This window comes from Onychomys torridus, chromosome 5 (assembly GCF_903995425.1).
Source record: "Onychomys torridus chromosome 5, mOncTor1.1, whole genome shotgun sequence".
Lineage (NCBI taxonomy): Eukaryota > Metazoa > Chordata > Mammalia > Rodentia > Cricetidae > Onychomys > Onychomys torridus.
The window spans coordinates 130265852-130293352 of record NC_050447.1 but is presented as its reverse complement, the minus strand read 5'-3'; the positions used below and the strand labels follow the sequence as shown (position 1 = coordinate 130293352).

General features: G+C 42.5%; 1 pseudogene; it reads right to left on the bottom strand.

The window, feature by feature from the left end:
* Positions 1–19731: 19731 nt before the first annotated feature.
* On the bottom strand, positions 19732–21493 carry LOC118584693 (annotated as a pseudogene).
* Between the last annotated feature and the right edge of the window lie 6008 nt (positions 21494–27501).

Sequence of the window (27501 nt, the reverse complement as noted above, 5' to 3'; positions counted from 1 at the left end):
AAAGTCTGTGGGATGATTCAGAGGTATTATGATTAATCTCATATTGAAAAGGACATCTGTGAAACTGACTCCTCTAAATATCTTCCAATGACATCTCCCTCCTTGTTTGGGGTGATGTAGACAGACCTGCAGGGTGAAAAGTATTGAGGAGGCACCAAGTGACCTTCAACTTCTGCCATTCTGGGCTGGAACTCACCATCATCCTAGAGTAATTAGTTTGGATCAATTAAACTCTTGGCAATGTTCCCGGAAGCTTCCCCAGTCTGTGCTGAAAAGCTGCTCCACTGCCCTTATGGGAGATAGGAAGCTGCTGTGCCATTGAAATCAGGACACTGCTCAAGTCCCTTCAGACCACTGTGTAGCCATAGTTTCCAACTTTTTCTCTGGGACCAGAGACTTCAGTGAGCATCCCAGAATAATGAGAATGAAACACTACAGCCAAAGAATTACGCTCCATCCCAGCTGTCATATCCCTGACCAGTTCCAAGATGACAGGTCCTCAACCCTTCACACATGTCACACCATGGCAGACCTGTCTGCATTTCTGCATCCCTTGGAGTGATGTCAACACCTTGAGGGGGAAACACTGGGTTTCATTTATCTCTGGATATCATGGGGTGGATGAGTAGATAGGTGATCCATCTTGTCTTATAGACACATACAGTGGAGGCTGGAGAGATAGCTCAGCACTTGTTGCTCTTGTAGAGGACTTGGGTTTGGTTCCCAGCACCCAAAGGCAGCTCACTATTGTCTGTAACTTCAGTTCCAGAGGATCTGACAACCTATTCTGACCTCTGCAGGCACCAGGCATGCACACGGTGCACAGATATACGTGCCAGAAAAACACTCATATACATAAAATAAAATAAATCTTTAAAGAAGAAATATGCAATCATTTTACATAACTTAGAAAATGCTTGTTAAAGATTTGATTACATGAAAAGAATGTTTCTAAGTTATGTTTCTGGATTGTTCCATTTAACCCTCACAGTATGTCAATTTAACAAAAATGGAAAAGCTTTTACTTAGAAAAGAATTACAAGTTGTACAAGATGGTACAACTGAGAGGAGTTGAGAGTTGGCTCTTTGCTTCCTCTGTCTTCACTGGTAGATGACTGAGTGAAGAGGTACCTGGTGAGGGGAGGTGGGAATGGAGAAAATGTCTCATGACAGATGGGATTGTAAGTGAGGCATGATGGGTGGATTTTAATCCTGTGAGAACTGTACATATGATCAAAAGATGTTTCCATGTTTCCCTTCCAAATAGGGAGGCCACGGTGGCCAGTGTTGGGACTGTAATCATCCTGCTTATCCCTGAAAAGATGCAGTTGGGTAGAAGAATAGTTTAGGGTCAAATTAGCTTTGAGCCCACCTTAAACCTTATCCTCCCACTGCGATCTGCCCATGAAACTGAAAAAAGAAAATGTTAGCCCACACTCCTCCTTTGTTAGTGAGCATCTGACATGATTTAATCCCAGGGGTAAGGGAAGCAAAGGGGCCCGGGTTTGTGCCAAGCTGGCACAGACATTATTTCCATACCAGAAGCCACCTGCTGCCTTAGGCAGCCTCACTGAGGTCTCCATGGAGGCTCTTCTGGCACTGTGAGATGCAAAGAGATTGGTGCGAGTCAGGGGCTGCTTTACAAAGAGCCAGAAAGCTCCTTTGAATGCTACCACGAGGGTCTGCAGTACTCAGAGCTCAGTGATACATAGAACGGAGAAGGTGCTTGGACAAGCTCGGTGGCAAATGAGCAGCTGCTCCAGTATGTCTACAAGTGGGGCACAGTGAAGATAACAAGGTCAGAGTGTGGAAGGGGTCAGCAGCTCAGGTACTGAAGCCATCAAAGGAGGGGGCAAGAGAATCAATAGTCACAATGGGCTTGATGTGCCAGGCAATGTGCCCAGCACCCTGTGTGTGTCATCTAATTAAATTCGTGCAGCACACTTCTAGGAGAATAGAGGGACACAGAAAGGTTAATTGACTTGCCTGAAATCATTCAGTTTTTAAGTTTTTGAATCACATTTGAAAGCTGATTCTGCCAGGCTCTCAGGACTTGGCATTGTGAACACTCCTGCAAACATCTTTCTCATGTCTTCATGGGTGCAGAGAATGATCTGTCCCACCCTAAAGCAGGTGTCTTGACCATTCCTCACCCTACAGAAATGCTCTAATTGTGCAAATTGAAACTGTTAATACAAAGATCATTATGCCTGTTCTTACAAGATGTGACATATTGTTTCTAGGCTGCCATACTTGACCATGATGGAATGTAAGTAAATGAGTTGTCATTGTGACTAGCATCTGGTCAGGATAAATAAATGCAACTTGCTGAGGTTGGAAGCACTAAATATCGCTCCAGGCATTCTGGAAATGGCCTCGTGGTTATAAATCACAGCATTAGATATTTCCTGAAGTCCTTTCAAGTTCCCCAACTTTAATTCACTAAACCTCCCCGCCCCCATCATCAAGGCTGATCTAGAAAGTTCTGAAGTCACACAGGAGCATGGAGCTCAGACCTAACCCCCATGTAGAGGTCCCAGGGTTCATGTTAGATTTTTTCACGTGTTTTTACATAATACATATTCTATGGCAACTCACACATTTTATCACAGGTGTCCTTGGAACCCTTTCTAACACTGCTGTGGTGGGTGAAAACCTGAATGTTGTTTTCTCTTCCTGGGAGGATGGCTCTTTAATCTGTTTACAATATTTGGTTAAAGCATCATAGCTTCAATACCTTAGCACAATAAATCACCATATATAAAATTATTTCCTAGAAAGGATTGTGAATGCCAAAAGAAATGTGTGAGCTTTTATTTCATCTTCTCAGTTCTTGATTATGGACCATTTTGCTGACTGGGGCTGTCTCTCTGAGCATTTTAACGTAAACGCATATACAGTCTACCTAACACACATGTCCCCAGGACTGTTCTCTTGCTGCTTTTCCATGTGAGTTCTCATTTGCCAGCTTCACTCTAGCTTTGCTTCTTATGCTCTGTGATTTGGTGTTACAGAGGAAATTTAGAGAAATTTAGATATGTGCGGTTTTGTGTCATTTGTGAGTCATATAGAACAGTACATGGGGATTTATTTTACAATTAAAATGATTTACTCCGTGGTTTATATCTATGCATGGATGAATTTCTTTGATCCCATTTGAGAATATAATAAGTTTCCTTGCCCCTGTATTTTCTATTAAAATCCTTTCTTATTAAACCACATTTCTGCAGAACTTTCTCTTGTTAACTTTTTGGTTTTTGACTCAGTATCAGGGATTCTGCATGTTTTCCTTTTTAATAAAAGGTTAACTGAATTGTATACTTTCTTTTTTCTCTGTTTATTATTATTACTCCCATTTAAAGTATTTGATGCATTTCTATAATTGTTTCTTTAGAATCATTTATTTTATTTTACATGTTTAAGTATTCCGCACACTTAAGCCTGTGTACTATGTGTGCAGTTCCTGCAGAGACTAGAAGACGGCACTGGATCCCTTAGAACTGGAACTACAGAGGGCTATGAGCCACCATGTAGGTGCTGGGAACTGAACGTAGGTCCTCTGCAAAAGCAGCAAGTGCTCTTACCTTCTGAGCCATCTCTCCAGCCTCTAGTTATTGCATATTTTTCAGATACATTATTGATAGCACTGAATTGAATTTTTGGGAATTTCTGATCTTTAGTGATTCTAGCACAGACTTACTCGTATACTTTCCTTCTGGATGGCACCTATGTTTTCAGTCTCCTCCAACTGGACTGTTATATCTTCATTGTGGTTAACCCTGTGTGCATGTCTGTTTCTGTTTCACAAGGACCATGTTTCTTGGTATTCTATTAAGTATCAAACTAATTTATTGAACTTTTTTCTGTAGGTCATTATCTTTAAAGGCTTGCTGTTCCTTAGTATATCCAATATAACACATCCATTCACCAATCCTGTAGAACACAGACAGATCCCACAGACGTCTTGCTTTGTATGATGAATACAAGCTTTCTCTGGCCCCCAATAATACTATGTGTGTTATCACCACCTCATAAATCCATCTGTATCATTAAAAAAAAGCATTTTATTTATGTGTATAAGTATTTTGCATGTTTGAGTTTATGTGTACCATGTACCTGCAAGTACCCACAGAAGCCACTGGCTTCAGATTCTCTGGAGCTGGGATGACAGGTGGTCATGAGCAGGTTGATGTGGATGCTGGGAACTGAACCCAGGACCTTTGCAGGAACAACCATAACTATTAACCATGAAGCTGTCTACTCTGCCAGTTTTATAAATATCTCTGTCTTTCATTTAAAGCCTTAACTTCCTTATTTTTCCTTTTAACCACCAAGTTCTCAAACATTCTTATTACCAGGATGAATTACACCATGGCAACACAGAGACCTTTGTGGAGCAGTAGTTGTGAGAACAATCTTTTTCATCTACATCTCTAATTTATAAAACACAGATATCGTCAGCTTCTAATGCTGTGGGTAGTCATGCTTAATTATTTTTTACATCATTTCCCACTAATGTGTTTAGGGGAAGTGATTATTAGAGATGTGCTTGAAACATTAAAAATGCCATTTGGGAGACAGATGGTTCATGGCAACACAAGAGCCACATATATCAGCAGGAAAATGGAATGATGCTCCATGTGGAATGCAGGTGGGTGGGATCCCATGTTTGTACATGTATCCCACTGTGGTTACAGGGGCTGGAGCCACAGTTCCATATGTGAATACAGGACCAGCAAACAGGGTCTAATATTGAAGCATACAATGTACACCATGAACCGCAAACTCCAGAGACCTCTGCATGAATAATGTTCATTTCCCACACTTCAAGGTGGTGTGGCCACTCAAAACCCATTGCTATCTTAAAAATACTCAGTTCATAGAAAGTTGGCAATTGTCTTTCACTGATACTAATTTCCTCTATGATGGGAGGCAGACACAGAGGTTGTAGAAGGAGGATTTGGTGCCTGAAGTCACTCCCATTTCCCTTCTATCTCCAATTGTCTTCCATTTATCTTCTCTATGATATGACAACCTGGTGACTATGTTAGTCTTTTAGCTTTCCTCTAGCAAATGTGAGTGGTGTGCAGCAAGCCTGATACCTGAATGAATGTGAGGTTGCCATCGACACTGCAAGTGTGTGTCCAGCAGGGATGAATCTAACAATGTGTATGAGGCTTTACAAAGGGGTCATGAGGATTTGTACAGCCTCTCCCAGACACCTTAAGAGGGAGCTACTGTCTGAGTCTAGACTGCTCCAAAGGTTACATTCCCATCTTTGGAACTCAGGCAGCTGTCTTGTATACTCAGTATGGCTCAGTAGAGTAAGTGTGACCTAAGCATGGTGGGCACTATGCACTGTAGAAGACAGACATTATAACAAGGAGGAAAGATTCATGAAGAGTAGTTCCATGTGGGCTGGAGAGATGGCTCAGTGGTTAAGAGCACTTGCTGCTCTTGCAGAGTATAGCAGGAATCTTAAAGGTACTTATTAATAAAATCGAACCTGAGGCCAGGTATTGGGGTGATTGCTGGAAGATCAGAGAAACAGAACAAGCCACAGCTATCTCACCTCGCCAGTTCCTCAGCTGGTCTTGTTTCCTCAGACTGCAAGCTTCCGAGTCCTCATCCAGAATGAATCTCAGCTGAACTGTGTTGCTCTAAAGCCTAAAAGCTTAACCAGCCAAAATGCTTCTAGTTTCTGGTCTTCAGGCGTTATATATCTTTCTGCTTTCTGCCGTCACTCCCTGGGATTAAAGGCATGCATCACCATGCCTGGCTGTTTCTAATGTGGCCTTGAACTTAGAGATCCACAGATATTTCTGTCTCTGGAATGCTAGGATTAAAGGCGTGTGTTACCATGCCTATCCTCATGTTTAATATTGTGGCCGTCCTGTTCTCTGACCCCAGATAAGTTTATTAGCCTGCACAATATTTTTGGGAACACAATTCCACAGCAGAGGACCTGGGTTCAGTTCCTAGCACCCACATGGTGGCTCACAACTGCCTGTAACTCCAACTCCAGGGGATCTAATGTCCTTTTCTGATCTCCAAAGGCTCCTGAATGCACATGGTATACATACACTCACTCCAGCAAAACATTCATATATATATATATACAAATAAATAAATAGTTTTAAAAAGAAAAATACCATGAAATAATCTCATTGTAATAGCTACTTAAGTCAATAAAGTACTTAAGAATGAACTTAACCAAGGAAATAAAAGCCTTCTAGAAAGTAAATTTTATAAATGCCAAAAAAAAAAAAAAAAAAAAAAAACAGCCTACCAACCAAACAAACAAAACCACAAACAGAAAAAAATCCTTCTAAATTCATGGGTTAGAAGAATTAATCTTGTTTAAATGTCCATTTACCAGAAATAGCTCACAGATTCAATGAAACCCTCATCAAAGTACCAATGGTGTTCTTCACAGAACTGGAGAAACTCACCCTAAAATCTGAATACAACCACAAAACCTTTGAGCAATCAAAGCAATTTTGAGCCAAAAGAACAAGGGAGGAAGCTCCACGTTGCCTAGCTTGAGGATGCACTGCAAAGCTGCAGCCGTCAAGGCAGCAGGGTACAGGCATAAAAACAGACACGTAGCAGGGGAATAGAATAGAGAATGCAGAAACCCACACAGTTCCCAGCAAAGACACAAAAAGTACACATTGGAGAAAACAGCATCTTCAGTCAACTGTGCTGGGCAATTGGATACACATGAAGATCACAGACACTTGATTCCTCTGAAAGACCAGAACCCAAATGTCAGCCGGGAAATTCTGAAATGATTAAAAGAAAATGTGCGCAAAATGTCTATAGACACTGGTTTCTCTGGTTTCTAGGGAGAACCTCAAAGGGGCAGAAAAAAATAAAACAAAGCAAAACCTGACAAATGACAGGGAACTTAAAGGCTCATAGACTGAAAGACAGAGAACAGGAGCCTAAAGAGCCTGCCCACAGCGGTCAGGGGCCTGAAGGAAGACAGCGGAAGAGCCCGCCCCCAGCGGAAGAGCCCGCCCACAGCAGCAGAGCCCGCCCACAGCAGAAGAGCACGCCCACAGCGGTCAGGGGCCTGAAGAGCCCGCCCCCAGCGCAAGAGCCCGCCCCCAGCGCAAGAGCCCGCCCCCCAGCGCAAGAGCCCGCCCACAGCAGAAGAGCCCGCCCACAGCGGTCAGGGGCCTGAAGAGCCCGCCCCCAGCGCAAGAGCCCGCCCCCAGCGCAAGAGCCCGCCCCCAGCGCAAGAGCCCGCCCCCAGCGCAAGAGCCCGCCCCCAGCGCAAGAGCCCGCCCCCAGCGCAAGAGCCCGCCCACAGCACCGAAAGTGTTTGGCAGCTCTTCATTTGACAAAGAGTTAAAATCTAGAATACTGAGAATTCACAAGATTTGGCAAGAAAGAACTCCATAATCTAATTTAAAATGAGGAAAAGATAGGAACTCAAATAGCCAATGAATACATGGAAAAATGTTCAGGAGTGTTAGCCATTCAGTAGTGTTAACCATCTCACATAAGTTAGAATGCAATTACAAAAACAAAACAAGACAAAAAACCAAACCAAACAAACAAAAACAACAAATAACAACAATAAAAAACAATAAATTCTAAGAAGGATGTGTAAAAAAGGGAATTTTTTATGGCTACTGATGGGATATGAATTTGTATGGCCACTAGGGAGAATAGTATAGAAGTTCCTAACACTGACATTAGACCTATGATATGCTCCAGCTACCCCATTCTTTGATAAATATTTGAAGGAAATGAAGTGAACATACCAACACGACATATACACACTTGTGTTTATTGCCAGGCTTTGTAACAGCTGAGACAGAATCAGCCTGGGTGGCCTCAAACATACAAGTAGGCAAAATGTGGAGTCACAAACAAAGAAGCCCCAGCACTCCCCACACAACGGCCCAGAGTAGAGCACATCATGTTAAGTGAATGAGCAAGGCTGGCACAGAGGGGCTCAGAGGTTCCTGCTCTCTTTTACAGAAAAGTGCCGACTGCTAAGCAGAGCGGGGAGGGTAAAGGGAGAAGAAAGGTGGGAAGTGAAGTTGAATTTGACCACTGCATACGATTTACATGCGTGGAAACATCACACATAATCTCATTTAATATGTGCGATTAATATATGTTAATTAAATTTGAAAAGAAACCAAGATTCTCAAGGTTCTGGACTAGAAGCCACATACCAGTGTACTTTGTGAGTCCATGCTCCCGCCAGGGAAGGAGGAGGGTGAAGGGCCTCTGAGGAGCTGTGGGCAGAGAAGACACATTTTATTCACTCCAGTCCCAGGCTGCTAGGAAGGCATGCAAGCATGCTCACACAGGCAGGCACACACACACACACACACACACACACACACACACACACACACACATCATCATCATCATCATCACATAGGATGCAGAGAGGTGGACAGACTGATCTGCACACACACACACACACACACACACACACACACACACACACACAGGTGGTCACACAGGATAGAGAGGCAGACAGACTGATCTACAGACACACACACAGGCACACACACACACACACACACATGCACACGTGGTCACACAGGGTACAGAGAGGCAGACAGACTGATCTACAGACACACACACAGGCACACACACACACACACACACACACACACACACACAGGTGGTCACACAGGATAGAGAGGCAGACAGACTGATCTACAGACACACACACAGGCACACACACACACACACACACACACACACACACACATGCACACGTGGTCACACAGAGTGCAGAGAGGCAGACAGACTGATCTACAGACACACAACACAGGCAGACTGGCAAAGACAAGATTCAGGCAAAGGCCTCTGACCTCAAGGCCATGTTTATACAGAATCACACAAATGTGACACTCAGAATAAAGAAAGGTAGATAGACTGGGGGGGGGGCGAGTTATGTAACAGATTATATCACACTGTACTCTGGGGTTCCCTGGACATTAGGTAATGGCCAACTTGGGCTAACTCTTAGCCCCGAATTGTCTAATGTCAGTCAGGATTTAGCTGACTCATCCCAAATATCCATGTCAGCCCACGTTGTCTAAACATAAGCTGGCCTTTGTCAGCTTCTGTCCTCAACAGGACCCTTCCTCAGATTTTCAAGCTCTTAGCTTTAGACTGGAAGTAACTAGGCCTTGTGGCTGGCTTCTGTGGCTCCTTATGGGCTCTGCTGATAGATCAAAAGTGGAGATTTGGGGAGGTGTGAATAAGAAGTGACTTGTTAATTGGGTTTTGAAGAATGAATAAGAATATGCTGTGAGAGCAGGGAAAAAGAATTTGCTAGCTTGGAGAAAACTGGAGAATCTGCCCGGCAAAGAGGGGAATGGGTATAACAAGGAGCTTGAGGTGGGTGGCGCTCCCGAGCAGAGCACACAGCAGAAAAGGCATTTACAGGTCTGCTCTGCTGTGAGAGAGGAAGGCTGGGCTATTTACAAAGAGCAGACGTTTATTTCTCACAGTTCTCGAGGCTGAGAAGTGTACGTTCTTGGTGTCAGTAGACTCTCTCTGGTCCCACATGGAGTCTTCTGCTGCAAACCCCAGAGAAAAGGAACACGATGTCCTCACCCAGAAGACTGGGAAGGGAAGAGTTTGCTCTCAGGGGCCCCTTTCAAACACTCTAGCACAATGGCCCTATCCTTGTGAACTAGACACCTCCCGCTGGGCCCCGTCTCCTAACGCTCTTGCTCAAGACAAACTTTCCAGCGCAGATTCTGGAGGTCCATTCAGACAGCCACAGAAGGCCAGAAGATGGGGACCACTGGCACGTAGCAGCAGCATGGCACAGCATCAGGCTGGAAACACCAGCAAAGGCTTCATTTTGAGGCCAGCATGGGACCCAAACAGGACTAAGGCCTTTTTCTTCCACATAGATTTCACTGACAGCTTTTGAGGTGGGACCAAATGGGCTCCCGTTCTATTTGTTCATTCTAGATGCAGGAGAGAGCAAGAGCTGTGATGGGCATGGAGATGGGACAATTGATGTGGGATGGGGACATCATTAATTAAGGAAGCTATGGCCATGGTCCAGGCTGGAAGAGCTCAGCTCTGAGCAGGGAGGAACATCTTCAGAGAACATAAGCTAATGTGACCATAAATCATTAGTGCCCACGGAACAAAGAGTACAAATGTGCAGAGCCTCTTCATGACCTTTTCTGACACTCAATTCTATTAAGCTCTAAAAAAAAAAATGTGAATGTGACCTTATTTCCGTGGTGTTGAGAATGAGGCTAACATATCCAACTAAAACAATTCAATGTCTTTTTAAATCATGGCTCTACATTCATTTTAAAACACAATTGTTCACTTGTGTGGCTAAATCATGCAGAGAGAAACCCAATGAGTCTCACTGGAAAGGGGCTCTGTACATAGGCTACTAGTTTAATATTCCTTCTGCAGACACTCTGTCCCCAAGAGGAACCATCTCAAAATCAGAAGTGCCTGGTTGTTTCTGAAGTAGATTGAGGGCCCACAGTGCCCTCTGCTGGCATATTGTAGGTACAGCATCTTTTGAGGGCTTTTTCTCCTGAAATGGATAGTTGTTAGTTTTCTCTACTTGAAAACAGAAATGAATCAATCATTTGAGGCCATGGTTGCCATTGAAATGGGGATCAAGGAGGCGGCTAATTTTTGTTGGACAACATAAAGGAGACAGATGAAGTATTAAGCAAAAGAAATGAATGGAAAGGCTAAATCTGGCATCTGAAATAGGTTGTGTCAGCACCTTTTACAGACAAACAGGCAGGCGCGCGCGCGCACACACACACACACACACACACACACACACACACACATACACGCACGTGTGATCCCAAAGGTATCACATATATGTGCTCACCCAGGAGGCCTATATAAGTCCTGGATGTAACAGTGCAGCCAGAGCATTTAGATGTGACAAAGGCTTAGTTTTCCTCGTGTACAATTCTCTTACAGGGGTGTATGTGCTGCGAATGTTATGGGGGCATTGCTAGCAAATACCAAGAATTGTAGACAAAGTGTACAGACCTTTGACCCCAAATCCATACTTTTGGAAAAACCCAAACTGTGTAAAAAAGTTTTGTATATAAAAGATTCTCAGGCCCAGCAGACAGCTCAGTGGGAAAGAGGACTTGCAGAACAAACATGAGGACCTGAGTTCAAGTCTCTCCTAGAGGAAAATAAGGCATGGCTTTGTGTGACTGATACCCCAGCACGGGCGGAAGACATAAGAGAAGGACGGGGTGCTGGCCAGCATGCCTAGCCAAATCCTCCAGCTACAGGTTCTTCAGTGAGACATCCTGTCTCAGAGGAACAAGATAAAAAGAGAAGAGGGGACACTAACATCTTCCACTGGCTTCTTTGTGCATGCCCGTGGGTGTGCACACATGCACATGCACATAGACACCATGCATATGATATGCAGGCACTAAATAACGAGGAAGGAAGCTGGAAATAATCCCAGTTGAATGTCCTGAAAAAAATCAAGAGAATGAATAGATTAAGTCATTATGTCTACACTACACTTCTGTGGTACCACAGAAAGACAAAGCTATAGAAGATTTTAATTAGGTAAAATGTGTATGATGTTAAAAGGAAAGGCTGTGCATGCCCAAATGTACTAGAGATGTGTAGAAACAAGTAGAAAACTCTTTGAACTCTTCAATAAAATTAAAAATGGTAACAGATCAAATCAGATGGAAATAATGTGACTAAAATACTATCATAAACTTTTGATAGAAATTAAAGTGTGTAAGCTTCCTCTGGAAGGCCTTTCAGAAGAAATTGTTCAAAAGTTTTTACTGTGTGTAATTTTATCTCGGGTATTTACCTCAGAAAAAGGGTTGGTTATGAGCTCCCAAAATGAGAATAAGGATTGTCACCAGCACACCCTGGAAACTAAGTTGTAAGCACTTAGTGATCACTTACTATATGCTAGTTACTTTGTCAAGCACTCAGAGGCTAGTGAGTGTTCCCTGCTCTCAAAGGGCTGATCAGTAGTTTCCATGACCAAATGAGGACACCAACGCCAGAGATGACTGTGTGTGACTTCAGCATGCCCCCATAAGCTGTCATGGGAAAGCCACAGACAGCAAGGAGTCACTGCTGACAGTTAAGAACCAACTACCTCAACAGAGAGACTTGGGACACACTGCGAGGCATTCCATAGCTCTCAGACAAAGCATGACACTTCCCGTCTCAACAGTGGGGTCAGCAAGACTGTTGAAGGAAGAGCTAGGTCGATGAAAAATGAGAAACAAATCTGTAGTTAGAAGACACCCCTGTAGTGGGTAGCCATCCCAGCCTTGGCCTGGAAGTTCCAACCCCCATTGAGGCTTCAGTAATGGTCACGCCCACAAGGCGGGGTGGAGGAGGAATCGCAAGACCCAGGATCGAGAGGAAAGGTCTCGCTTGGTTCTGGGACCCTGGATGCTGGAGGTAGACCGAGCAGAGTTCTCCAGAGAACACCGCCGGACTGCGCCATACCTTTCCCAGACCCTACAACCTATCCCTTCATTTGTAAGTTACCCCACAAAATAAACCTCCCTTTTAACTACGTGGAGTGGCCTTAATTACACCAATACACCCCTTCTAATCTGACCATAGCAGTTACTAGACAAGTGCCTAGGCAAGGCAGTAACCACCAACCTAATAAGGTTGTAAAAAGAACAAGACAGTTTTGAACAAGATATACGCGTAGTAAGAGGTATTGTTCTCTTATTTTTATTTGACAAAAGTTGCATGTGTTTATCGTCTACATGGGATGTTTTAAAATAGGTGTACAGCACACACTGATGAAATCCAGCTCCTTTGCTTATGCATCACCACATATACTGACACTCTTTGTAATGTGGAAATATAAAACTACCAGCAAGTTTCAGTGTAAGAGATGGCTCAGTAGACCTAAGTTCAAATCCCCAGAGCATGTGCAAAAGCTGAGCACAGGCCTCACATCTATAACCCCAGAGAGGTGGGTAGATCCTGACGCTCATTGGCCTGTGAGCTCTAGATTCACTGAGATACCCTGTCTCTAAAATTAAGGTGGAGAGTGGTTGAGGAAGACACTCGACATTGACCCCTCACTATCGCACATGCATACAAACATGTTGATGCACTCTTTGTGGTGATATTTTGTTTGTGCTCTGACAAATAAAACTTGCCTGAAGATCAGAGGGTGGAGCTGGCCATTAGTTAACCATAGATGTCTGAAGGTTTGTACAGACAGACAGGAAGTGATATGGCTGGGTTGAGAGAAGAATATGAGACAGGTGGAGATAGGATCTCAGCCCCCTTTTTGGTCTGAGTCATTGTGGAGGTAAGAGGTGACTTTGGCTGGCTTCCTTACTTCTCTGATCTTTCAGCATTTACCCTGATATCTGACTCCAGGTTTTTATTATTAAGACCAACTAGAATTTGTGCTACAGATTCTTATGTGCACATATACCACAAACACCACACACACACACACACACACACTTTCAAAAAATATGATAGTTGCTCTTGAATGTATTTCTCATAACTGAAATTGTATGTCCTTCAATCAACTCTACAGCTCCAGAAAGGTGATTTTTAAAAGATTTTTTGCAAAGCTTTAAGATGCCTATTTTCCTACATACAACAGTTTAAGTTGGTGACCAGGTGCAATAGCATAATGTTTTATTCGATGATAACATAAGCATCTTATGCTTTCAACAGAGCCTTATCTTCCAAACTCCAAGCCTGCTGGCACCAGCGCAGGGGGGCTACTCTACTCCACTTGGAAACACCTCTACACATGAAGAGGCTGCAATGATCAAATTTCACACATTGGTGGCATCTGAATTCACAATCCTTGTCTTTAGAAATAGACAGTGGTTGGGGCTAGAGAAATGCCTCAGTGGGGAAGATCACCAGGTGTTCTCACAGAGCACCCATGTTTGATTCCAAGCACCCACATGGCTTCTCGCAACTGTCTGGAATTCCACTGGGATCCAATGCCTGCTTCTGGCCTTCATAGGCCTAGGCACACATGTGGTGCACAGACATGCAAAGCCAAAATACTCATACACATAAGATAAAAGTTAAAATACAAAGGAAATACCCTGCTGTTACCTTGATATGATCATAGGGGAGTGATTTGAGTTACCCCCCAGATCAGTAACGATTACCTACCTTGTGATGTCTTCCCATGGAATATGTTCCCTCAAAAATGTAGGAACATATTTTTCTTGAAAATGTTGTCACTGTACAGACATGCCAGCCACCAATCAGTCCCTAGACTCAAGGGGTTTCCTCAATTAGAGGATTAGGTTGACCAAAAGGCAGAACATAATCCATCTACCTCCCCAGGTTCCTAAATCACAGAGGAGGCGATCCAGGAGCATCCTAGCTTCCTGTCCCAGATCCTGGCCAGTTACAGGGACATCAGACCCCCTGCTCTTAAAAGAACACCAGATAGGGAGTCAGCAATCATGCCTAAATGTGTTGTTACTCCAGAAACATTACAAATTAGAATAATAAAAGTGAAAATTAAAGTATCTTAAGTACCACTCAAATGAAGAGAATTTTGTCAGATATAGTCTGGCAATTTATTTAATATAATTAGAATCCTAAAAGAAATGTCATTTGATAACTTGGTGTTTTTACCTAATTGTTTGTAGCTTTTCAAGTCAAAACATTTACTTTCACATTTTTATAATTGCAGTAGTAGAATTAATTAAACCATCTTTTGTTTTTCACAAGAAAACTATGGAGTTTATTTTGTGTTAGCCCACTACTCCTGGGCATGGTGCCTGCTCTGGAAAGTGAATCCACTGGAAAGAGCTGACTTTCCCTTTGATAGTTGGTATCAGGCTTATTGGTTAGGGATGGGACTCGGTGTCCACTTCCCCTTCTCTGTCTTGAGGTTTTTGTCTGGGTTGAATTTGTACAGGTCTTATGTCACTTGCTCTGATTGATGCCTCTAGAAGCGTCTGTTTCCTTGGAGCCATCCACCATCAAAATAAAGAGCTCTGGGTTGCAGTCTGTTTATCCTTTGCTTTACATCTAGTACCCACTTATAAGTGAGTACATACCGTGTTTGTCCTTCTGAGTCTGGGTTACCTCACTCAGAATGATATTTTAGTTCTATCTATTTGCCTGAAAATTTCATGATATCATTGTTTTTCTCTGCTGAGTAGTACTCCATCGTGTATATGTACCACATTTTCTTTATCTATTCTTTGGTCGAGGGGCATCTAGGTTGTTTCCAAGGTCTGACTATTACAAATAATGCTTCTTCTATGAACACAGTTGAGCAAATGTTCTTGTGGTATGATTGAACATTCCTTGGGTATATGCTCAAGAGTAGTATCATTGGGTCTTGAGGTAGATTGATCCCCAATTTTCTGAGAAACCACCATACTGATTTTCAAAGTGGCTGTACAAGCACTACACCAGCAGTGGAGGAGTGTTCCTCTTGCTTCACATCCTCGCCAACATAAGCTGTCCTCAGGGTTTTTGATCTTAGCCATTTGACAGGTGTAAGAGTCCTTTTGATTTGCATTTCCCTGATGACTAAGGATGTTGAGCAATTCCTTAAATGTCTTTTGGCAATTTGAGATTCTTCTGTAGAGAATTCTCTGTTTAGATCTATAGCTCATTTTTTCATATTGGATTGTTTGGTATTTTAATGTCCAGTTTCTTGAGTTCTTTATATATTTTGGGGATCAGCCCTCCCTCAGATGTGGGGTTGGTGAAGATCTTTTCCAATTCTGTAGGCTGTCATTTTGTCTTATTTACTGTGTCCTTTGCCTGTAAGAAGCTTCTCAGTTTCAGGAGGTCCCATTTACAAATCGTTGTTCTCAGTGTCTGTGCTACTAGTGTTGTATTTAGGAAGTGATCTCCTGTGCCAGTGCAATCTAGGCTACTTCCTGCTTTCTCTTCTATCAGGTTCAGTGTAACTGGATTTATGTTGAGGCCTTTGATCCACTTGGACTTAAGTTTTGTGCATGGTGACAGATATGGATCTATTTGCAATCTTCTACATGTTGACATCCAATATGTCAGCACCATTTGTTGAAGATGCTTTCTTTTTTCCATTGTACAGTTTTGACTTCTTCGTTAAAAATCAGGTGTTCATAGGTGTGCGGGTTAATGTCAGGATCTTCAATTCAATTTCATTGGTCCACATGTTGGTTTTAACCCACAGCTACAGAGAAGCTAGGAAACAAGGAGGACCCTAAGAGGGACACATGGATCACCTTGGGAAGGGGAAACAGAGGAAATCTCCATGAGTAAACTGGGAATGGTGGGGGGAATAGAGGGGAGGAGAAGGGAAATAAGAACATGAAGGAACAGGATGGTCGAGTTGGGGGAGGGACAGAGTGGGAGAACAATGAAAGAGATATTTTGATAGAGGGAGACACTAAGGGAGAAACCTGGTGCTAGGGAAATTCCCAGGAATTCATAAGGATGACCCCATATAAGACTACTAGCAATAGTGGAAAGGGTGCCTAATCAGTATTCAGATGGGTGAATACCCTAATTGTCATCATAGAGCCTTCATCCAGTAACTGATGGAAGGAGATGCAGAGATCCACAACCAAACACCAGGCCAAGCTCCAGAAGCCCAGTCGAAGAGAGGGTGGAAGGAATATATGAGCAAGGGGAGTCAAGATCATAATGGGGAAATCTACATAGACAACTGAACTAAGCTTATAGGAACTCACAAACTTGGCCAAAAGCAGTGGAACCTGCATGGGACCAGACTACACCCTCTGCACACAGGAGATAGTTGTGTAGCTGGGTCTCTTTGAGGGGCCCCTGGCAGTGGGATCAGGATCTATCCCTGGTTCATGAGCTGGCTTTCTGGATCCCCTGGTCAGACACCTTGCTCATCCTTGATGCAGGGAGGAAGAGCTTGGTCTTACCTCAACTGAATGAACCAGGCTTTGCTGTCCCCCCATGGGAGGACTTAACCTTTTGGAGGAGGGGATGAGGGGTAGGTTGGGGGGGAGGGAACATGGAGGGGGAGCGGGAGGAGGGATGAGAGGGGGGATCGGTGGTTGGTATGTAAAATGAATAATTTCTTTTTAATTAAAAAAAAAAAAAAAGGAATAAGAACCAGCCATCTTTCCTTGTACACTAGAGGCCACTGTTGTCACAGCCCCTCTCAGCCCAGCAGAAGGTCCTCAGAGGAGACAGTTTAGAAGTCTAGGTTGGTCTTGGGGGAGATGGATCCCCAATTCTCCCCCAAGACCAAAGCTGTAGCACTCTTGGGCATATACCCAAAGAATGCTCAATCATGCCACAAGGGCATTTGCTCAGCGATGTTCATATCAGCATTGTTTGTAATAGCCAGAACCTGGAAACAACCTAGATGCCCTTCAACTGAAGAATGGGTAAAGAAAATATGGTACATATACACAATGGAGTACTACTCAGCAGAGAAAAATCAATGACATCATGAGGTTTGCAGGCAAATGGATGGATCTAGAAAAAATCATGCTGAGTGAGGTAACCCAGACTCAGAAGGACAAACATGGTATGTACTCACTCACAGGAGGATACTAGATGTAAAACAAAGATGACTAGACTGCTACACAACTCCAGGGAGGCTACCTAGAAAACGGGACCCTAGGAAAGACCCAGGGATCACCCAGTGACAGAGAAATGGATGAGATCTACATGAACGACCTGGCCAACAGTGGGAGTAATGAAGGGCAAGATTTGAGGGAAAGAGAGCTTAGGGGAGCAGGAGATCCCAGCTGGATCAAGAACAGAATGGGAGAACAAGGAATGACAGACCATGATAAATGAAGACCACATGAGAACAGGAATAGGCAGAGTGCTTGAGAGGTCCCCAGAAATCCACAATGATATATCCTCTGTAGGATATATCCATCTGCTGGCAGTGGTCGAGGGAGGGCCTGATCTGACCTAGTCTGGTGATCAGATGAATAAACACCCTAGCAGTCGTCTTGGAACTCTCATCCAATAACTGATGGAAGTGGATGCAGAGATCCTTGGCCAGGCCCCAGGTGGAGCTCCAGGTGTTCAACTGTTGAGAAGGAGGAGGGACTGCAAGAGCATGAATTGTTGAATCCAAGATTGCAAAAAGCACAGGGGCAAATAGCCAATCGAATGGAAGCACATGAATTATGAACCAAAGGCTGTGGAGCCCCCAGCTGGATCAGGCCCTCTGGATAAGTGAGACAATTGAATAGCTTGATCTGGTTGGGAGGCGCCCAGGCTGTGGGACAAGGATCTGTCCTTGGTGCATGAGCTGGTTGTTTGGAACCTTGGGTTTACACAGGGACACTTTGCTCAGCCTGGAAGGAGGGGACGGGACCTGCCTGTACTGAATCCACCAGGTTAAAATAAGTCCCCAGGGGAGTCTTGGTCCTGGAGGACATGGGAATGGAGGGGAGGGGCTGGGGGGAAGGTGGGTGTGGGGGCAGGAGGGGGGAGGACAGGGGAACCCATGGCTGATGTATAAAATTAAAACACATAATAATAATAATTTTTAAAAAAGTTTAAAAAAAAGAAGTCTAGTTTGCAGGCTTCCCGTGGTGGGACTGACTGGGACACCAACCCAGACACAAAACCGTCCACCTACAGTCCGTCCTGCCTGCAAGATGTGCTGGGCAGTGGTGGAGAAGAACTTGTGGGATTGGCCAAGCAACGACTGATGTAATTTGAGGCCCAGACCACAAGAGGGAGCCCATGCCTGACACTGCCTGGATGACCAGGAACCAGAGTCTGGATAGCCCAGATTTCTCCAGTTTATTTTGTGCCTCAATTTCATTCACGTTGATCTTCAATACCATTCCCCTGATCATTTCTGCAGGAATATTGTGAACTATGTCTACATGAAATAAATCCAGCCCACAGACATTTTCAAAACATTTGTCCAATGTTTCCATAAATACTTAAGTAGATCTAAAATACCAAGTTCATTTTCTGAGTAATCCGTTCAGAAGACAAAATATAGTGCTGCATAATGTCTATAAATCAGTTTGTTGTCAGATCCTCCAATTAATAACCCTCCTGGGAAATTACAAAAGTTCTCAGCTTGCTTAGATACCAAATGCAAGGTCTCCCTGATGATTTGCCTGTCTTCGTGTAGGGCTGGCAGAACCCGGAGAGCCTTGGCTTCTGGGGCCAGAACCTTGCGGCCACTACTATTTCTGGGGCCCCCTCCCCGCCCACTCCTCTAAACCATCTTTAGTTTCTCACTAAGATAGTTTCCCTCTGCCCTGTTACAGACAATGTTGTCTTTTTTTCCTTTAGAATTATTTTATTAAATCATAAATGTACAACAGCTTCTTAACTCTACACACGCACTTAAATTTTTAAAGGAAAAACGTTATGTCTTATTACACCATGATCCTGGCTAATAGCTTTTCAAAACTTTTGAGAAAAATCTTAAAAAAGGTTTCACGTGTCACCTGAAACTTACAAATTTAACATTATCAAAGACCACTAGAAAGAAACAACAATTAAAAAGCTAAGGAACTGTCTCAAAGGAATTTTTTTACAATCCTTCCTCCACAGTAAGGTAATGTTATTAAATAATCCAATCCATTCACAAAATGACTCTCTGCATCTGCTCTGGTGTCTTCTGCCATATCACTCATATTTATGCATGACTGAGATAAGAGTTTCCTTAACATTGTTATTTCCATAACCTGAAGCTGTTCTGTTACCTCTGGGCTCTCATCCTCTCCTATTTATACAGTGAAACCCAGAGTGAGTAGGAAGAAGCTCAGTATCAGCTCCTCCCACCATAGCCCCCACTTCCTCCACTTCCTCCAGGACCATAGTTTCCTCCACCATATGGTCCTCCCATGTTCCTGCTACCACCAAAGTTTCCACTCTTCATTGGGCCATAGTTAGAAGGTTGCTGGTTATAATTTCCAAAATCATTGTAATTTCCACTTCCATAATTTCCTCCAGGTCCTCCTCCATATCCATTATAGCCATCCCCAAATCCATGTCCACTTCCATATCCATCAGATCCCCCCCCCTCCAAAGGTGCTTCCTGGTCCTGGTCCAAAATTGCTGCCGCAGACACCACCACGAGAATCCCCGAAACCAAAGATTCCTCCTCTTCCCCTCCTTGAACTTTGGACTTCCTGCATTCCTTGTCTAGACAGTTTGGACTTCCTGCATTCCTTGTCTAGACAGTTTGGACTTCCTGCATCCCTTGTCTAGACAGTTTGGACTTCCTGCATTCCTTGTCTAGACAGTTTGGACTTCCTGCATCCCTTGTCTAGACAATTCCTTTCTAACTTCTGCATTGTGACCATTGATGGTGTGATATTTTTGCAATACAATTTTATCCACAGGATCATGGTCATCAAATGTAACAAAGCCAAAGCCTCTTTTCTTCCCAGACTGCCTATCAGTAATTATTTCAATAGTATCAATTTTTCCATATTCCTCGAAATAATCTCTTAAGGTGGTGTTCCTCAGTATCTTCTTTAATTCCACCAACGAACAGCTTCTTCACAGTCACATGGGCACCTGGCTTTCCAGACTCCTCTCTTGCTACAGCACGCTTTGGCTCAACTACCCTGCCATCAACTGAGGCCTTGCAGCCATGGCAGCATCAACCTCGGCCATGGAGGAGAAAGTTACAAAACCAAATCCTCTTGATCTCTTGCTTGCAGGATCCCTCGTAACCACACAGTCGGTGAGCTTTCCCCATTGCTCGTGGTAGTTTCTCAAACTTTCTTCTGTGGTTTCAAAGCTTAAGCCACCAGTAAAGAGTTTACGGAACTGGTCCTTTTCTCTCTCCTTCGCGGACTCAGTCGCTTTATTTAGCCAATTTCCCGCAGCCGAGCGAGATGAGAAAGACCTCTGCGGACCAACACGCACTCTTCCTGACTCTAGGGAGAGCTGCGGCTGCTCCAAGACACAGCGCCGGGAAACACCTGCACACAGGACCCTGCGCCGCTGCTGCTGACAATGATGTCTTTAACATGGCCGTAGTTAAAGTGTTTAAGCTTTTTGTATATCTTTAATGACTTCATCTCAACATTATTAAGTAGAATTCCCAAATTAAAAGATTAGAAACTGATTGCCCTGTTGTTTTTTTTTTAATTTTGTTTGTGTTTTTCATTTATTTATTTGTTTGTTTGTTTGTTTGTTTATTTATTTAGAGACAGGGTTTCTCTGTGTTGTTTGGTGCCTGGACTGGATCTCACTCTGTAGACCAGGCTGGCCTGGAACTCACAGAGATCCATCTGCCTCTGCCTCCTAAATGCTGGGATTAAAGGCAGGTGCTACCACCACCCGGCTGCACACGTTTGTTTGTTTTTTTCCTTAAATATTTTACGTGTATGTGTGTGCATTTGAGTTTACGTATGTGCATCATGAGCATGTAGAAATCAGCAGAAGTCAGAAGGGCATACAAAATACTTAGGAACTGGAATTACAGGTGGTTGTGAACTCCCATGTGGTGCTGGGAACTGAACCCAGGTCCTCTGCAAGAGCACACTAACTCTTACCTGCAAGCCATTTCTCCAGCCTTCGAATGCGTTGCTTTATGATCAATTGTTTATGTGTTCACTTTTGAACAACACTGTTGCTGCGGCTTAAGGGACGGTGAACACAGCATAAGCACTTCTGGTTATGCAGTTGTGTACGCACAACACAGATCAAAGGACAGCATGTCACTAGCACCTCAGAACATCAAGTCCCTGCCTCTCCCCTTTCTACTCCAAGATATATAGTTGTTATTCCAGCATCTAAGGTCAGGAACAAGTTCTCCTGGGTTCATACCTTGTCATATCTAGCCACATGACACACATTTTGAGTATGATGTCTTCTACCCAGTAGTCTGTTTTCGAGTCTCAGCCATATGTGGTATGTGATGGCTGATAGGAATTTCCATGACCATTTAGCTAGTGCTCTCATGCAAAAATACCCTAATGACACGTACCACCTATTTTGCTGTCTGTGAACACTTATGGTGCTGATGCTTTCTGAATCTCATAAGAAATAGAGACAGGCACTTGTTTGTGTGTCTTTTGGTATAGACATTTCAATTTTTCTGCATACACATATAAAGTTCTTTAGATGCTGCTAAGCAGTTTATCTAAGAGGATGTGCCAGTGTGCACTCCTGCCTCCTGTGTATGACATTGCTAGGTGTCCCTGGTCCCCTTAATAAGATTATCTTCTTCATCTCAACAAATCTGGTAGTGGTGCAGTAGAGCCACACTGTGATCTAAATTCTCATTAGCCATCTTTATATTTGGGTATCTCTAGTGAGGTCCCTCTCATCCCATTTATCTATTTATTCTGCGTAATTTTATTTATGAATTTTTAAAATATGGAGATGTGCTATTTATATAAATTGCAGACATATCTTCATACTTTGTGGTTTGTAATTTCATCCCACTAATGGCAGATTTTGATGAACATAAATTTATAATTTTATTTTTAAAGTTTTTTTTATTTATATGTATGCCACATGTGTGCAGTATCTTCAGAGTTCATGAGAGGGCTTTGGATTCACTGGAGCTGGAGTTACAGGAGGCTGTGAGCTGCCCAGCATGGGAGTTGGAGACCAAACCTGTGTCCTCTGTATGAGCTGCAAGTTTCCCCGACTTCTGAGCCATCTCTCCAGCCTCTGAAATCCATACTTTGAATGAAGAACAATTTATCAAGGATTTTATTGCAGAACATATTTTATTCTACTTCCTCTCATTTCACAGATTGAAAATATTAAATCACAGGGAGGGCTGGCAGCTGCTAAGATTCAAATGTGGGCATTTGACTCCAGAGTCCAAATCCCTAAATAGTAGGCTATATTGCATTTTAAAAAATCTTCTAAAGTACACATTTTCTTTTTATTGGCCTATATTTATTGTACATGGTGATGGCTTTCATAAAGTAACCCCCTTCAAGTGTGGCTTGCACATTCTCCCGCCCTCTGTTCCCCTCCCTACTGTCACTCAGGTTCCCTTCTGCTTCCTGTTAAGTGCAGTGTGTGTGTGTGTGTGTGTGTGTGTGTGTGTGTGTGTGTGTGTGTGTGTCCCCACATGGCCCTATGTATCTATAAAATCCTAGGATCCACACATAAGAAAAAACGTAGTATTTGCTCCTTTGAGCCCACCTTACTTTGTTTAATGTGATGATCACCAGTTACATCCAGTTTTCAACAAACAACATAATCTCGTTCTACTTATTTATGAGTTAATAAAGTTCTATTATGTATTACTACATATACATATATATTACATTTCCTTTATCCGGTTATGTTGAGGGACATCTGGGAAGATTCCATAGTTTGGCTACCATGAACAGTGTTCTGCAATAAACACGAATGTGCAGGTGTTTCTGTGGTGCGTTGGCTTAGAATCCTTCAGGCATGTACCCGGAAGTTGCAGAGATTGCATAGTAGTTCTATTTTCAGGTTTTTTTGTTTGTTTGTTTTTGTTTTTTAAAGAAATCTCCATATGATTTCCACAGTAGCTAAAATAATTTACACTCCTACCAGCAGTGAAATGAGGTTTCCTTTTCCCTATGTATTCCATGGAATTCTTTTGTTTTCATTACTATGATCTCAGGGAAGATTTCATTTCCATTTCCCTGCTGGCTAAGGATGCCGAGCACCCAGAAGCAGCAAGTGAAGACTTAGTTCTTCGTTGTTATTATGTTTCATTTTCTCATGAATCAAGTGTGTCTAAATATGTGAGAGTCTGTCTTTTCCTCTACTGCCCATGCTGTTTTGAGTGCTGCTATTATTGCCCACTGTCTAGGAATGCAACCCAGGCACTTTCATCATTTGGCACAACATTTTTTATTTTTTTGGCTATACTTAGCTCTTCACTTGCCATATAAATTTTATGTTTATCAATTTCCATGAGAAGATGTATGCAATCAATATCATTCCAAGATTTCATTATGTATGTATGTATGTATGTAAACCAAACTGAAATGACTTTTTAAATAGTCATGTAACCTAAGGACATGGCAGAATCTTTCATGTATTTCCTTCTTTGAATTATGTGATTTTCTAAGTAGAGGTCTTACACATCTTTCATTAAAAATCTTACCTGATATTTATCTTTAATGCTATTATAAATAAGTTACTTCATTTGATTGCCTAATTATTTATGAGATGCATATAGAAATGTAAGGGACAGTGGGATATTGAATTTGTATCCTATAATTATCTTGGGAATCACTTGCACCTAGTAATTAACAAGCTTGTTGTTTACACACTAGATTTTAATGTCTTCCTCTCGAACCCTGGTGGCTTCATTTCTTATTTTCCTGTATTTTACAATCTAGGACTCTCAGTAAATTTCTTAAAAACATTTAGATACTTGAATAATAAAATTTTCTTAGATATTTTAAAAACATAAATGATTGAATTTTATCAAATGCCTTTTAGGTATTTAGGTTTTATGCATATTAATGTGATAAATTACACTGATTACTGTGAAAATATTCAAGACTCTTGAGTCCCTGTTTGGCTGATACACAAATACATACACACACACACACACACACACACACACAGAGAGAGAGAGAGAGAGAACTTAAACAAATGCAAACAAATAGAAATAAATTATATTTATTTCACTACATTAATTATAATTGATATATACAAAATATTATAAACTATGTGTATATAAACTGTACATTATGTATAACTTGTGTAACATGAAATATAATACATAAAATTTATATTTACATAAATCTTGCTGGATTCTGCTTGTTGGCATTGTATGGTCCATTCCATAATCAGTTTTGTTGTTTTGTTTTGTATGTTTTTGTTTTTCGAGACAGGGATTCTTTATGAAACAGCCCTGGGTGTCCTGGACCTTTTTTTGTAGATCAGTGCTAGGCAATCAGTTCTTAAAAGATACTAGGTCTATAGTTTCTCTCACTTTGCAACATCCTACTTGAGTTACGGTTTTTTTGTTTTTTTTTTTTTTTTAAGATTTTTCTTTATTTTATGCACATGAGTTTTTTTTTCCCAATATCTCCCAGTAGAACTGGAGTTACAGGTGGTTGTAAGACATCATGTGTGTGCTGAGACATAAACCAGGGTCCTCTGGAAGAGCAGCCAGTGTTCTTAACCTCTTGACCATTTCTCTAGCCCCAGACATAAATATTTCTAAGAATGAATTTAGAAAACCAGAGATCTGCTCCTTCTAGGATGTTGAAATCATGAAGAAACTTGTACCCAGAGATGGTGTGGAAGCACAGCACTCCTGTAGTTTGTTCTAACCAACTCTTCATTGAATCCTCTGTAATATCCTTTTGTTTTGTTTTTCAAGACAGGGTTTCTCTGTGTGACAGTCCTGGCTATCCTGGAACTCACTATGTAGACCAGGCTGGCCCTGAACTCCCAGAGACCCACCTGCCTTTGTCTCTGGAGTGCTGGGGTTAAAGGCATGTCCCATCACTGCTTGGCTGTAATATCCTTTTGTTTGTTTGTTTTGTTTTTTGGTTTTTTTTTTTTGTTTGTTTTTGTTTTTGTTTTTTCGAGACAGGGTTTCTCTGTGTAGCTTTTTCGCCTTTCCTGGAACTCACTTGGTAGCCCAGGCTGGCCTCGAACTCACAGAGATCTGCCTGGCTCTGCCTCCGGAGTGCTGGGATTAAAGGTGTGCGCCACCGCCACCACCGCCGCCGCCCACCCGGCTTATAATATCCTTTTTAACAAGCTAGTCTCTGTGTTTCCCTGAACAGATCCCAAGGAGGAATAGGTATGTTTTCTAGATTAATTTTAGATAAATGGTCTTTAAACACTTCAAAGTTACAGTTTTACAAGAAGGGTTGGGCCGTGTTTCCTCTTTTTCTATGATCAGGAAGGATCCGTATACATTGATATTATTACTTCTTTAAATGTAATGACTTACAGAGTGATGCCTCAGTGTCTTCATGAGTGAAGGGTTTTAAAAGTCAATATAGTTAAATAGAACCCCAAATTTTCTGACATCAGTTTTGATAAGCTATGTTGTCCATTTCACCTAAAATTTCAGCCGTATTTACTGTATCATAAACTATATAGTAAACTATCTAGCATGTTTGGCTCAAGCGTCCCACAGGGTCATGTTGCTGCCTGAGTCTGTAACAGAGAACAAGGAGAGCAAACTGCACAGAGCAGCAGAAACTGAAGCCTTGAGAGCAGCTGGAAGGAGAACCATCCGCAGCAACGGTTGCTGTTGTTTATCACGTGATATTCAAGCACCTGTCCCAAGCACAAGAAGCCAGAAGCCCATCCATGGTGTGACAGCTCCTTCCGGGAACTCTCTCAGTCCAGAAGTCGGGCTCCCTGTTATTTCTGCTACGGATGTTTGCTGTTCCCTGATGCTCACTGCATGCTTAACAAGCAACTCATTCACTCAACATGGGTGTACAAATGTTTGTGATGCATTCTTACTGTTGATTTTTACTGATGTTTGCCATCTCCTGTGACCTCTGTATTTTATTTCTCCTGGATCACTTTCAACAGTGGGGTATTGTTCATAGTGGGGAAAACAGTACTACTGACTTTGTTGAGTCTATTGTTTTCTAGTACAATTGTTCAGCTTTGATTTTGATCATTTTCTTCTCTCTGCTTTCTCTGGGTTTCAATTGCCTTTTTATATGATTGCTTGCAATAGCTAAATTATTAATTTTTAGGCTCCTTTTTATTAAAATATGCACTCAGAGTGGTACATATCCCTCTAAGGACAGTGCCAGCCAAATCTCAAAAGCGCTAATGTAGTATATTTGATCACTTGTTGATGTTTTCCATTTTTATTTATAATTCCTTTGTCTAATAATTTTTAAAATATTGCTGAGTTTTCACATAATCAAAATTTCCAACAAAGCTTTTTAATACTTCTTCCTAATTTAATATAACCTATCAAAGACTGTATTGAGTGTACTAAAGTAATGTATTTTAACACACATTCTCATAAATGAGGGCTCTAGCCAGGCTGAGCATGGTGAATGTGGCCCCGACAGATTTTGCCTTTTACCCTTCGCCTGCATTCCCTCTGCCTTGGTAAGAACTGCTGGATTACACTCCTAAAGCCAGCCACCAGGTCTAGTCCCTTATTTGGCCACTTCTGCCCCCCTTAGGCTGACTACCAAGGTCCAGTTATGAAGTTATTGAAGCCGGGCAATCATAAGCCCCCTTTTGGCCACAGTAATTACCACGCCCATTCAAAATTAAACACCTCATCCTGACACAGGGGTTCTCCTTTTCCCTTTATAAGCCGCCATTTGCTCATGTGCCATGTCTGTCTCCTCTCCGAGGCAGCCCTTTGTCCTCTGGGGCAAATATCCTCCCCTGCCGCTCTCCCTTGCTCCTTCCCTCCTCCCTACCTGCCCTTGTCTCTTCTCTCTGCCCTCTGTTCCTCTGCAGCAAATCCATCTCCTTTGTGCTGAGAACTTGGGCTTGGTGTGTCCTGTGCTGACTCCAGTCAGTAACTATGCATGGTTTATTTGCATACATTTAAATTCCCTGACAGAGTATTATTATTTTGACATAAATTCTTTGGGTCTTTACACTCTTGCC